A 14,110-nucleotide genomic window follows, 5' to 3' on the forward strand; every position below is an offset into this window, starting at 1 on the left:
TTAGTAGTGATAGATTCCTTACCTTAGAATTACCCCCAGGCGTCAGGCTGGATCCAGAATGTTTTCGTCAGCAGTACCCCTGCGCGTTGGTAGGTGGCGTCGTGCAGCTCCACGTCCGTCGTCCGCGTCGTGATCGGCGGGATGACGTCGCGGGCAGTACTTAAACGCCGCCCACGTGCGCCGTCAGTTCTGTACACTACTTTCCGCGCCAGGAACGCAGAGCCATGGAAGATACTGACCACTGGTGCCTTGAAACTAGGGCCCTGAAAGGGATGACCTTCACCCTAGAGATCAGTTTGCAGAACGGGGAGGATCGGTGGGGTGGTAAGGAATCTAGGACTACTAATGTTTCTTACAGATACATCGTTACCGAAGGTGAGTAACCTGTTCATCTGAAAGAAATACGTAGTGATAGATTCCTTAACTTAGAATAGATACCCCAACAATACCAACCCCGGTGGTGGATCGGTGAACCAAGATTACACCAGAAAGTCCTGGAGAACAGAACGGCCAAAAAAAGCCATCTCTCCGGACTTGGCTGTCCAGGAAATAATGTTTTGTAAACGTGTGCAGCGAGGCCCACGTAGCTGCCCGACAGATATCTTGCAGGGGGACACCCAGTCCCAATGCAGTAGTGGCTGCAGTTGCTCGAGTGTAATGAGCACGCAGCCCACCGGAGGCTCTTTTTTAGCCAAAGAGTAACAGGCTTTGATGCACAAGACAACCCAGCAGGAGATAGTCCTCTTGTGCAACACCTGACCTTTCTTGGTGCCAACGTAGCCAACCAAGAGTTGGTTGTCCCCCCAGAACTGTTGTGTGCAGTGGAGGTATATGTGCAGTGGAGGTATAACAAAAGCGCACATTTTGGGGCCAGACAGTGGAGCCTTTCTTCCTCTCTGGAAGGATGTGGAGGCGGGAAGAAAGTGGGCAAGGTAACAGTCTGCCCAATAGGAAAGGCCGTGACGACTTTTGGTAAAAAGGAAGGCCGGGGCCCGAGCAACACCTTGTCCAGATGAATGGAAAGGAAAGGAGGCGTACAAGAAAGAGCCTGGAGCTCACTCACTTGCCTAGCGGAGGTGATGGCAACCAGGAAGGCAGTCTTCAGAGTCAAAAGACGAAGAGGACAGTTGTGAAGAGGCTCGAAAGGAGCTAACATCAGATAAGTTAGAACTAGATTCAAGTCCCACTGTGGCATCACAAACGGAATAGGAGGGAAATGGTGTGTAATGCCTTTGACAAATCTATTTACAACAGGGGACTTGAAAAGAGAGGGCTGATTAGGTAGTCTGAGAAAGGCCGAAATAGCAGAAAGATAGCCTTTAATAGTGCCCAAAGCAGAGCCCTACCGGGCCAAAGAAAGAACGAACAAAAGGACCTCGGAAAGAGGGGCAGAAAGGTGATCCACATCCTTTGCTGTGCTCCATGCCACAAATTTGTTCCACCTGCAGGCGTATACCACTTTAGTGGAGGGAAACCTGGCTCCCAGAATGACCTCACAGACTTCATGAGGCAAGTCAAATGATATCAAATGCCGCCGCTCAATCTCCACGTAAGGAGGTGGAGACTGGACAGGTTCGGGTGCATGACCGGCCCCTGTTGCTGCGACAGAAGATCCTCCCAAAGAGGCAGACGAATCGGGGGATCCACGCTCAAACTGAGTAGCTCGGGATACCAAACTCTTCGAGCCCAGTCTGGCGCCACAAGAATGACTTGGGTCCGGTCGCGTTTGATCTTCAGCACTCTGGGCAGAAGTCGTAAAGGCGTACAATAGACCGCAACTCCACTCGCGACGAAAAGCGTCTCCGAGTGAGTGCCGCCTTGGAAATTCCAACGCGCAGAACTGCTGATATTGTGCGTTTTCTTCGGTGGCGAATTCATCTAACCAAGCCTCTCCCCACTGTTGAAAGAGACCTTGTGCCACCTCCGAGTGAATACACCATTAGTGATCCATCATGCACCTGCTGCTGAGCTCGTCTGCCCAGGCGTTCAGTGAACCTGCCAGGTGTTGAACCACCAGGGAAATGCCCTGATGTTCCAGCCATGTCCAGAGGCGCAGAGCCTCCTGACATAGGGTCCACGACCCCACCCCGCCCTGCTCGTTGTAATACCACATGGTGGTGGTGTTGTACGTGAACACCGGCACTACGCTCCCCTTGACAGAGGGAAGGAATGCCTTCAGTGCAAGATGGATCTCTCGAAGCTCCAGAAGGTTGATATGGAGCTTGGACTCCGCCGGAGACCAGAGGCCTCTGATCTCCACTGCTTCCATGTGGCCACTCCATCCCAGGAGGGACGCATCCGTTACCACTGTGTGCTTCAGTTGGGGAAGGGAGAGGGATCTGTCGCTGACCCAATGTTGGTTCATGAGCCACCACTGCAACTGCTGGGCAGTGCCCTCCGAGATCTGGACGTGTCCGGACAGGTCCCCCTGATGCTGCACCCACTGGAAATCCAGGTCCCACTGCAGACCCCGCGTATGCCATCTGGCATGGTTGATCATCAGGATGCAAGAGGCCAGGAGGCCCAGCAGCCTCAGGGTCATCCTGACCGAAACCCAGGACAAGGGCTGAAAGATCGGAATCATAGCCCGAACATCCCCGACTAGCTGTTCGGGAGGATAAACCCGAAACTGCGCTGTGTCCAGAACCGCTCCGATGAAAAGCACTTTGATGGAGAACCCCAGCAAATGCAGGAGGTCGGCCGTAGTCTGGAGGTGGGAGACGACTACCTGGGGCGAGCCCGCCTTCAACAGCCAGTCGTCGAGATAGGAGAAGACTGAAACCCATGATCTGCGCAGATGAGCTGCGACCACCGCCATCACTTTCGTGAACAACCGAGGGGCGCTGGTAAGGCCAAAAGGGAGCACGGTGAACTGAAAGTGCTTTTGGCCAAACGTGAACCGCGGGTATCGCCGGTGGGCCGGCAGGCCGGCAGGACGGGAATATGAAAATAGGCGTCCTGCAAGTCCAACGCTACCATCCAGTCTTGCGGGTCTAGGGCAGACAAGACCTGAGCCAATGTGAGCATCTTAAACCTCTCCTTCCGGAGGAAACCGTTGAGGTTCGAAGGTCTAAGATAGGACGCAGGCCCTTGTCCTACTTTGGAACCACGAAGTAGTGGGAAGAACAGCCACGACCTACTTCGGGTGTCAGAACGCGCTCGATGGCCCCCTTGGCCAAGAGGGCCGCAACTTCCTGCTGGAGAAGTGCCAAGTGATCCCCCGACATGCGGTGGTACTGAGGCATGGCTGGAGGGGTAGTCTCAAAGGGGAGGGAGTAGCCCCTTCGGACAATTTGCAGCACCCACTGGTCCGATGTGATGGTGCGCCAGTGGGGGACATGATGGCGAACCCGTCCACCCACTTGCATTTGATGGATCTGAAAGGACGGACTAGGAAGGCTTAGCAGTGGATGCCGCGGGGGTGGAGGTGGACTGACCTGCCCGCTGGCCCCCTGAACCGCCTCGACGGTCACCACGTCTGCGCTGAGGTTGTTGCCGTGCCGGCCTGTTGGCTCTGCGAACGTAGTGGGGCGCCCCTTCCGCGGACATGAAAGGAGCAAAAGGCAGAAGGTGGAGGAGGCCGAGTGGCCGACAGGCCCAAGGACTTGGCCGTAGCCTGTGAGTCCTAAAGCGCTCCAGCGCACTATCTGCCTTATTGTCAAAAAGGCGAATGCCATCAAAGGGCATGTCCATCAGGGTATTCTGGACATCCCCCCGAAAAGCCAGTTCTCAGCCAGGCGTGACGCCTAGGCGCCACCGTCGTGGAAATCGCCCTGCCCCAGCGAGTCGGCGGTGTCAAGCTCACAACGAGTGGTGAACTTAGCTGCGTCTCTCCCAGCAGCAACAGCTTGAGTGAGTACTGTCTGGACCTCCTCCGGACAGCTAGGCAGCACCTACGCAACAGTGTCCCACAGAGAGTGGGAATAACGGCCCAAGAGGCATGCGGTGTTTACCGACTGCAGTCCTATGCTGGCAGATGAAAACCGCTTCTTGCCAAGCTGCTCCAGCTTTTTGGATTCCCTATCCGGAGGTGCAGAAGGGAACGTGCTTTGGGACGCAGAGGCCTGGACAACCAAGCTCTCAGGAGTAGGGTGTTGAGGGAGGAAGAGAGGGTCGCCCGGAGCCGGGCGATGGCATCGGGCCACGTTCCTGTGCACAGGAGCCCCTGTGTTGGGCCTGGACCAGGTGCCCAAAAGAACGTCAGAAAGTGTGTCATTAAATGGCAGCAAGGGCTCCGAAGAGGTTGCTGCCGGTTGAAGCACTTCTGCCAGGATGTTCGTCCTGACGGCCACTGTAGGGAGTTTGAGGTGGAGGGCCTCGGCCGCCCTACGCAACACCACTGGGTAACCTGCTCCCTCCTCTGTAGCCACAGTAGGAGGAGACAGCGTGTCAGGGTCCGGCGATGTGTCAAGACCACTGGCTTCCCCCAAATCCTTTGCCCAGTCCAGATCATAAGCACAATCCTGTACGAGAGGGTCCTCAGATACAGATGGCGGACATAGGGAACAAATCCCATCAGCACCGGAATCAGCATCGATCGACACCAATCTGGCTCCATGTCCAGTTCAGGTCTGAAACCAGGGACTCTGACATTCTGAGGAGCTGACGAAGTCGGAAGCGGTGCCGGTGGGGTCGACGTACGTGGAGGCGTAACAAGGTTAACCGGCGTCGACTGGTGTCCGGATCCCATGGGGGCCTGCGGTGCTGGAGCCGTCGGCGACAACGCGGCTGGAGCCCTCGGAGAAGGAACAACAGGACCCCCGGTCAGGCCCTCGGGGCCAAGAGGTGCACCGGCGGGGCCAGATGGCCCAAAGAGTCAGGCCATGACAGCAAGAAACTCTTGCACCTGAGCAGGTGTCGCCGCTGGACCCGGGAAGGGCGGGTAGGCCGGCGGCGACGACACAAGCTCAGCCGGTGCCATGGGGGTGGCACCGCCCGCACCCTCAGCCGTGACAGGCCAGGGGAAGTCGAAGAGCGACAACGCTTCTTCAACTTTTTTTGGGAATGCTTCGACTTACCTGACCCAGAGTGCGAAGACTTAGATCCAGAGGGACCGGTACCTTGAACTGCGTGGAGCCGACTGCCGGACTTCCAGAAACTTTCAGGACCGCTCCTGCAAAGTTTTCGGCACCATGGCCCGGCAGTCGGGGTACGACTAGGAGTCGTGGTCGCGCCCCAGGCAGTAGAGATGCACTCGGTGTGGGTCAGTCACCGACATCATGCGATGACAGTCTCCACAGTTCTTAAACCCGGGCATCCCTAAGACACCAGGAGTCGATCGACTCGTAGAAATTGAGACAAAAGGCCTTGAAAAAACTCAGTCAAAAGATGACTGGGGGTACTAGCTCTTCCCGGATCTGCGCTTGCTGGCGCGGAAAAAAAAAACCTGACATCAGCACGCGTGGGAGGCGTCCAAGTACTGCCTGCGACGTCATCCTGGCGATCACTACGGCGACGACGGACGCGGAGCAGCACGACGCCACCTACCGACGTGCAGGGGTACTGCTGACAAAAACTTTCCGGATCCAGCCTGACGCCTGGAGGTAATTCTAAGGTAAGGAATCTATCTCTACGTGTTTCTTTCAGATATCTTATTTAACCATCAGGGTCTTGTACTAGAGAGTCCTAAACTTGTAAAGACTCTGCTTTGGTTTTTGGAAGCGACAGCAGGTTTCCTGCTCTCGCATCCAAAAACCAAAGCAGAGTGGTTGGAAAAGGAGTCTTTTATTTTTAGTTTCGACTGAGAGGAACTGCAGCCTGATGTCTACCTGGAATAAATGCAATGTTGTGGTTCTATTAGTTGGGCTAACCAATATCTATAATCAGCATTTAATATAATTGAGGATGCACTTAATTTCAACTACACACTTGACAAAAACATAAAACGTTGGCGTCTTTATTGGCATTAGAATCCTTGGTGTACCTGGTTGTCTACAATATATCAGTTGAAATCACATTAGTGGATTATAAAGGATTTGGAATTTTGCGAATATAGTTTTTTTGTTTTTAATTAGTACATAGCTGACTGGTTCTCAAAGTTTATTATCAATCGATTTCCTTGCGAAGTTGTTTATTCAGTGCAGGGCTGAAGACCGGCACCCAAAGAGCCAGAACCCATAATAGGATGATAAGTGGAATGGAAAATCTAAACACATCTCTGGGGATAAAATATAAAACAAACAAAAAAGTCACAGCAGGGCTCTTTCACACATAGGGAATTATACTATATGCAGGCGCGCAATGCCCATTGGACTCAAAGGGCTTCAGCCCCACCCCCGTAGTGTTTGGCTGCCTGGGATGAGACAGCTTCCCGGGCACACACACAGCCGCACCAGAGTACTTCACAGGTCTTTAAAAGACCTTTTGCTTGTTAATGAGGCTTTGACGGTTTCCCCCCCTGGTTAGAGCCCCTGCAGCTCCACTCTGCCTTTTGCTTGAAGAATCAGCCCCCCCCCCGAAATGTTTTCTTAGCCCCCCCCCCGAACTTTGACTCTAGTTGCTCCTCTGACTATATGTATACTATGTCCCCGGCAAGTAACAACTTTCAGAATTCCTGGAAACCGTAGACTGGCACAACTTTCCTAATGTATTAGTAGAAGTATCTATGAATTGCAAAAAGTAGTAATTCTGCAACAGTTTATAAGAGTACTTCTAGACCTGCAGATTCACTAATGTGAGTGTGAATCAGTCACTACCCATCTCACTACAAGCAGAGACTGATCTTTTTGCAATAATCTCCATTTTAACCGCATGACTGCCAAGAACAGAGATATAATGGTTATCACCCAAACATGCAAATGCTCTCTTATGAAGCACTCAAAGACACTCTTGCAGCATTGTTGATCCAGAAGGCAATTTTCAGTTTAGTCTTGGGGCCTCCCCAACCTCACCGCGAGAATTTCAGAGATGCATCTACATATAAAGCTTTGCAATTTTTTTCCCAACATCTGTAAGATTTTGAGGATTATACCCCATCCTACATTTGGTAAAGTCCTTTATGGTCATCAATCGGGTTTGTGTTGCATTTGTTTACCCATTAGAGGGCGAAAAGGAAATACCACTGATCTCAATGGATTAATATGAAAAATAACTGTAAAGACAAAGGATTACAGTTTGATAAGAGTGTGAATGTCCAGAATGGATCAGGTTTTAATGTTCAGAATACATTACCTGCTTACTGGTCAATGGACACTTCCATGCCCTTGAACATCAAGCTCAGGGGCAACAGAGAAATTTATAAGGAGGAAGATGGTCCAAGTAACCGAAAAGACATTTAACACTGACCATGTGGTACCACAACTGACATAAAACAAGCATTATGAGATAATTAACCCCTCTGCATTCCACGCTACAAAATGATGTGAGAAGCGTCCACACGAAGAGATTCACTACTACCACATTTGCAATATTAAAAAATAATTTTTTTTTTAAAAAAAGCTAAATTCTTGGCCTAACAATCAGCCATAATACTTCTGATTAAGAGATCTTTTGTCATGCCCTTTCCATGGGGCTACAAAGCCGACCACATTTAATGGGATTCATAACAGGGGACATCTGTTTTTTCTCAGTTCCCTGAAGGCAGTTAACAACTGTGTCACTAGGCAGTTTCACTGTGCAAGCATCATCAAGCCAACATGTCAGTGCTTGTGTAATCACATATACTAATTGGTCCAATGACAGCAAAGGGATGCATGGGCAAAGTACATTTCAAAAGCCTTCTCATGTCCATCAGACATTGAAAATGATATAGTTGCCACTGGTAGGCTGGCTTATAAAAACTGGTTGACGAATATGTGATATAAAAATAAAAGTTACACTGCTCCACTTTCATGCACTGAACTCATTACTAATGCCTGTATGAAAGGGGTTTAGAGACATTATCAATGTTTGGTACCATTTTCAGGAGAGATGGGAGGTCTAATGTTTAAATGCAGACCATGCTTTAGTATGAAGGGCCTGGAATAATGATATAGCATGATAATCAACACAAGTCTTTCACTAGTGAGAAACTTTGCGACTGATTAAAAAGAAAGCAGTGCAATAATGATTCTTAGAAGAATTGTATATACATGAAAAAAAAAAAGAAATGTTATACCAAGTGGATCACACACACACAAGAAACATGAATAAAAACTTGTGAATAGTTTTGTAGTGAAGTTAGGTTGATGCAAAGCTTCATGACAGACGTTATCAAGCTGCAAATTTTGATTGAACCCACAAATGTCAATCTAAGTCTCTGTCTGGCTCAGGTAGCGCAATATCCCATTACCCAGATGTCACCCTTTAATAAAACCCGACATCAATAACCTTGTAAATTCAGGGTTTCCCCTCAACCCCCAGCTAACACTTTAACGCTAGCCTGACAGCCCCAACTGCTGATGCACTGTTTTATTTTTATTTCCACAGATCTTTAGATCTGGAATGAATTGACCTATGTTTATAAAAAAATATCCCTACACTGGGGGGTGTGGTCAACATCTTCTCACTGTTCCTCCAACATGGAGTCCAAAACATCACGATAAAAGACTAGCAACAACTACAGTTTCTTATTAAAGGACAACATGCAGCTCGTGGAGCAGACACGGAATCCGAGCCCCTTCTGAATCTGAAGCCAGTGTTCCGGGTGACGGTGGAAATCTTAAGTTGTAGGAGGACGACAGCGATATTGGCAGCTTCATATTGGTTTGATTTATCAATGCCCTTTGACACAATAGCTTGATAATGAAATCCACTTTCCACATTTGGCAACTGAAGGCATTCGCTCTGGAGTGCCAGCCTGTCTTCACTCATGTCCAATAAAAAGACCTCGACCAGTAAACTCTTACACCATTAGTTTTCCCATGAATAGGTAAAAGGAAACACTTTCAAATTAATTTAAAAAAAATAAAAATTAAAAATAACACTTTTCCTGCATTATTTGTACCACTACATTTTTAAAATAATTATAAAAATTAAAGTGCATCATCATTTAGTGTATATAGCATCCATAAACTAACTAAACTTCTTATTTACGTGAAGGACGTGAAGAACGTTAATAAAAATAAATATTTTTAAAAAAGCAAGCAATATTCAAGCAATCTAATGATAACCCTGTCACAATCCCTGTACTCTATCTAATTTAGGCTTAAATAGAGAACCCCTCTCCCTCCCCTCCATCAGCTCAAGATGATGGGCTTGAGGGTAGCTGTATTAGGAAACAGGCATTGGTAAAGTGAATACATTTTGCCTTTTTGCTTTCAAACTTTGCCAATACGTTTGTCCATGCTGTTGAGATTCAGCGGACAATAAAATAAAACATTCATGAGCGCAGACATGCCATGGCTCCTCTGGAGGACATGTTATTCTGTAAGTTTGTGTATGCATGCTCGTGCTTACAGAATGCAGTGGGCACCGTTTCATTATTTATTTTTAATTCACTGTTCCAAGAAAGTAAATACCACTTCAAACGGTAACTGGGAAAAATAATTTTTGTGTGCACTAAAGCGCTATTGTAGCACTATTGTAGCTGATGACGGCTGATAGCCAGAAACCGGTCCTAGGATACTTGATTCCGGTCCAGGGAAGACATGGCTTGGCAGTTCGGGCTGAACTGTTCCCATGAGGCACAGGGTCAAGTCTGATTTGCATATGGCCATGTCTAAACTGGGGTGGCGCAGTGGGCAAAAGAACGATGGATTTAACCCAGATCTCTTGACTGGGGGAGAATGTCTGCATTGTCAGCATTCCGTCCATCATTTGTTTGTTGTAACGATTGTAGCACTACTGGGCATACCAATAGTTTTGTAAAAATATGTATTTTTGAAGGATGTCAAGGTGTGGGGGAGCATGGAAGAAGCAATTTGGTGGTAAGCAACGAGGAGTGAGCAAGAGAGCAACAGTCAAGCTGGAGGCTTGGAGAAGGGAGGGCTAAAATAACTTATTAATAGAATAAATAAATAAAGATATATATATAAATAAGAAATAAATAAGACGAAGCAGCACATGTGATCAAGCAGAACACCTGTGGTTAGCTGGCCAGAATTGGGAGCAGTCCCTAAAAATAGCTTGTCCTGATTAGACCTGGCTCGCCATAGCCAGTGGATTTTTTGAGGCCTTGTTTACTATGACATTTTTTTATATAGTTATAGCAGTTGGCATGCTTGAAACGTGAACAATGGAACCAAAACGATTTCTCAAAATGTTTGCAGCGTGATTGTATTGTACTGTTTATAGGGATAAAACTTTAAGAAACTATTTCATGATTGGGCCCTAGAGTTTCACTCACCTCTCAATGAAGTAATGTCCTGCCGAGTTGGAGTGGAATAAGTAGCTTTTTCTGATGCATCTTCACTCTCATTTGCAAGTGTTTGTTTAATTTATTTAAGGACTTTGAGTTTCAAACTACGCCTGAGAGCCTGTTACAAGGAAAAGGGGAATGAAGAATAGACATAAAATAAGAAAGGCTGTGGAAGGAGAATCCCAAACAGGAGATGACTGGAGATTGTAAACAAATCTAAACCATGCAATACTATATCACCACCAACAGATTCAGAAGCAAACTGTAATGGAACAGACTTATGGACACTCGCCTTTTAGGTAAAGCTTCAACATAAAAACCAGAAGCAGGAAAACACAAAATAAATCTAAACATTAAAGTTCACTGAACCACTATTAACCCCTTCCGCGCTGCACGAATTTTCGCACTGTGTGGGGGTTTTAATGAGTGGGCGGGGTTTGGATGGCCCCCAGCCGTTCTCTGCACACACCCACCGTGACGTCGGACGGCCAAGGGCCATCCGAAGCACACAAGGGGTTAAAAAGGCTACATTACAAAACAATAGTTGATAAACAGTTCTCACATACAATTATATGACCACCTACCATGCCAATATACCCTAAGATACCTTTGTCACTACAGCTGAAAAGGCAGCTCATGATGCTTAGATTTGACATATTGGAATGGGAGAATAGGAAGCAATCTTGGCCCACCGAGTAGGTGTTGTAGAACAGCACTAGAATCTCTTAGCACATTTTATGAGTATTTGACAAATTTCTCGTGCTGCACACATTTTGGCTCCAGTCACTCTTCAAATTTCGAAACGTCCAAACTTGCAATAAAGGGGTAGAGTCCTGCTTAAAGGGAGAATCCCGATAGGTGACTGCACGTTTCTAAAATACACAAAGGTGGCAATCAACGAGCTAAACAGAGCACCTCCAGCCGGCAATGAATGCCAGCACACAACATCAAACGTATATAAGAGACACAGCCATAATGGCTATCAGCGGCCTTAATAATATATTAAGTAGATCTTTGCTTGAGACCGGGGTAAGTAAGAGGAGACAAACTATCAACTCCTAATGGCACAATCAGGATCTAGGAGGGCTCTGGGTGTGCAACTTAGAAAGGTAGTGCAACTTAATTCTTCAACAGCGAACATGCAATAGCGCAATTTAAACTTTTAAAACTAATTTTATGTATTATGCAAAAATGTTAACAATTTTAATCATACAATAGATATTTATCTATCTCACATAAACTTTTCAAAAGTACTTAAAGACTTGGAGATCCACCAATAATTCTTACCATAGTGGAACTTGAATTGATTTTTATTCCAACTGAAAAAAGTATCTATTATTTTTTTCACAGACATACTAGAAAGCAAGAGAAATACCTGAGAATTTATCTATGTGACACTTGAGGTATTTTGCAGAACTATACATTTGAGAAGTGGAAGTAATTAAAAAATGTTTTATTGTGAAACATCAGAATCACTACTAAAGAAGGAAAATACTGATTTACACAATGAGTCAAGTGAAGCATAATATGAAGTGTATTTATGTTTATATGTAAGATTACTGCTCCCCATAATATAAGTAATGGAGGGCAATAAACATTACATGAATTTCGGTGGCTACTGAACTTTGAGAAAGGAATCTCAAATGTTGAATTATAGCTTTTAACCAGTGATCACGGAAAATGAAGAAAGACCAATTTGCCTATTAATTGGAGTACGATGGGCTGACTTATATAAAAAGGTTGCAGAAGCTCATCATGCACCAAAACATCTTTGTGAAAAGGGAAGACAGCAAAGCTTTCTGGTGGTGCTCTTTGGGAGAACTCAGTATTTTAAAGTTGCACAAATATCTCATCGTCTGGTCGGATATCGAACAGAAAACAAGAAAGAGGAGCTACACAGAATGTAAAGTCAAAATATTTAGCAAATGGAGGTCCCTCTTATAAGTGTGGTGCAGGCATGTTTCATTGTATTCACATGGAACACTACAGATTCCCAATTCTAACATATTACGTACTTAAAAAGAAGCCAGACAAGTGGACTTCATTTCCAACCATCCAACCTGTAGAAGGGGCATTACTACATTCCCCCACTTTCTCCCTATTTCAGTTAACTCTTTAGCGCATCTCACCACTAGGCCGACCCTGGCGCAAAGTGGACGTACACAAGACTGTTACTTATATGGACCCGTTAGCCCACGTAGGGGTTTGAGCCAAAACCCATGCACCTCTGCAACCTCAGCAAGCAACAACCAAATTAGAGCTGGTCTTGCTTAGTCCAACAGCCCTCACGACTCATTCCGACAAGCACAACCAGACCGAGCCCACACAAAAATACAGACTATATTCGCACAACACAGACCCAATCTCATAAAAATCCCACAAACCACCACAGACCCTCTACCAAACATTACAACTTGTGCTCCTTAATGCATGCTTTGCAGAACTCCATGGTCCAGATACTGCAGACCTCCCCGCCTAGCACAATGCTCAATGCATAAACCCCATGCCTAATCCTTCTATCCTACACTACACAGACAAATGCAAAGCCATAAACCTCTTCTTCAGTGAAAAAAAAATACATAAGATCCAACTGCATATGACTACACTTAGTGGTTTTCCTACTAGATATACCTCTTTTCAATACATCCAACCAGGGTCTTTCTTCTAATCCCAATCCCTTACGAATCTGGCCGATATTTTCAACTTGCTCAAAGATCCCTCCTAAGAAGTCGATATCTTCCTCCGTCCTTCATCAAAGATATCTTGGGAGAGATCTATCTTGGCCCATTTCCTAGCCATTTCACAGTGCCCGATCTGAACCACTAACCTTAACAGGGTACCAGATGGTATCTGCATTGTCAGATCATCATCACTGTAATTCCCCAATGAAATTGTGGAAACAGATATACCCTTTTGTTGTTTACCTTTGCATGTACAAGGGAAACACAAAGAAGATATGAATTGGCTTTTCAAATGTTTATTGCAATAATCTTATTCGTGAGCTGCAATTATTAGTAGGATGAAACAAAGCATTGTAACCAGCATTACAAGAATGGTGAAAAAGATAAACAGTTCAAACATTATAACAGTACTGTGTGATTATTATTATTGAATCTATACTCCTATCTAAGGCTAGCTATACTATTGTGAGCATAGTGGGTGTACCATCTACCAGATCCTTTGGGTCAACCCAACCTCCCATACCGGTGTATGATGTGTCAGGAAGCAGATTTGGTGTAGAGCAGGCTGTCCTCCTTTGAAGGATGTAGGTTAGAGTCAGAAGGGATGCAGCTCCATCACAGTGCACATTTTTCCAGGACAAGCCAAGTAAAAGTGCTCTTCTACTGCATTTGTCTCATAGGCAGTTTATGAGGGGGGGTGGGGGTGGACGGGGACACAGTTATAATTGCACTGTGTCAAAAGGTGCAGAGCTGATGCGATGGTTAGTCTGGAGCATTAGAGCTGTCCCCAATAGGACAATCAAATACAAGTGCATCGGTTTCAATGGTGCTAGCCTTGGACAGAGTGAGAAAACAGGCTTTTTGCAGGTTTCCCCCGACTGTTTGGCTTATTTTGGACTAAAATCTGCTGGTTTTCAACTTTGAGGGTGCACCGAGGCCTGCTGTTCAGACCTCATTGACAGTGTTCTTTCCTGTTCAAAATGGAATGGTTCATTGGGTGCAGAATTACTTATAAGTCTCTAATATATGGTACCCAGGGCATGTATGGCTAGTTGTCCACAAAATAGCTGTAGCACTGGTTGAGCCACTTGGTGTGTGACAAAGTGAAAACATGGCTTAGCTGCCATTGCAGGTTGAAGAGGCTATGCACACA

At 46.4% G+C, this 14,110-nt stretch overlaps 1 protein-coding gene across 3 annotated transcripts in view; it reads right to left on the reverse strand.

Annotated features, from left to right (window-relative positions):
- PRDM11 (PR/SET domain 11) overlaps positions 1-14,110 on the reverse strand; it is a 357,908-nt gene that overhangs the window by 299,586 nt on the left and 44,212 nt on the right. For 2 of the 3 annotated variants that reach the window (XM_085643439.1, XM_085643437.1), the window contains exon 2: positions 10,265-10,394. The exons of the other annotated variant lie outside the window; for it this stretch is intronic. The gene's annotated coding sequence lies outside the window, so the exon portion shown is untranslated. The remainder of the gene's footprint in view (positions 1-10,264; positions 10,395-14,110) is intronic. 3 annotated transcript variants of the gene reach the window in all.

This window comes from Triturus cristatus, chromosome 3_1 (genome assembly GCF_964204655.1).
Source record: "Triturus cristatus chromosome 3_1, aTriCri1.1, whole genome shotgun sequence".
Classification (NCBI taxonomy): Eukaryota; Metazoa; Chordata; class Amphibia; order Caudata; family Salamandridae; genus Triturus; species Triturus cristatus.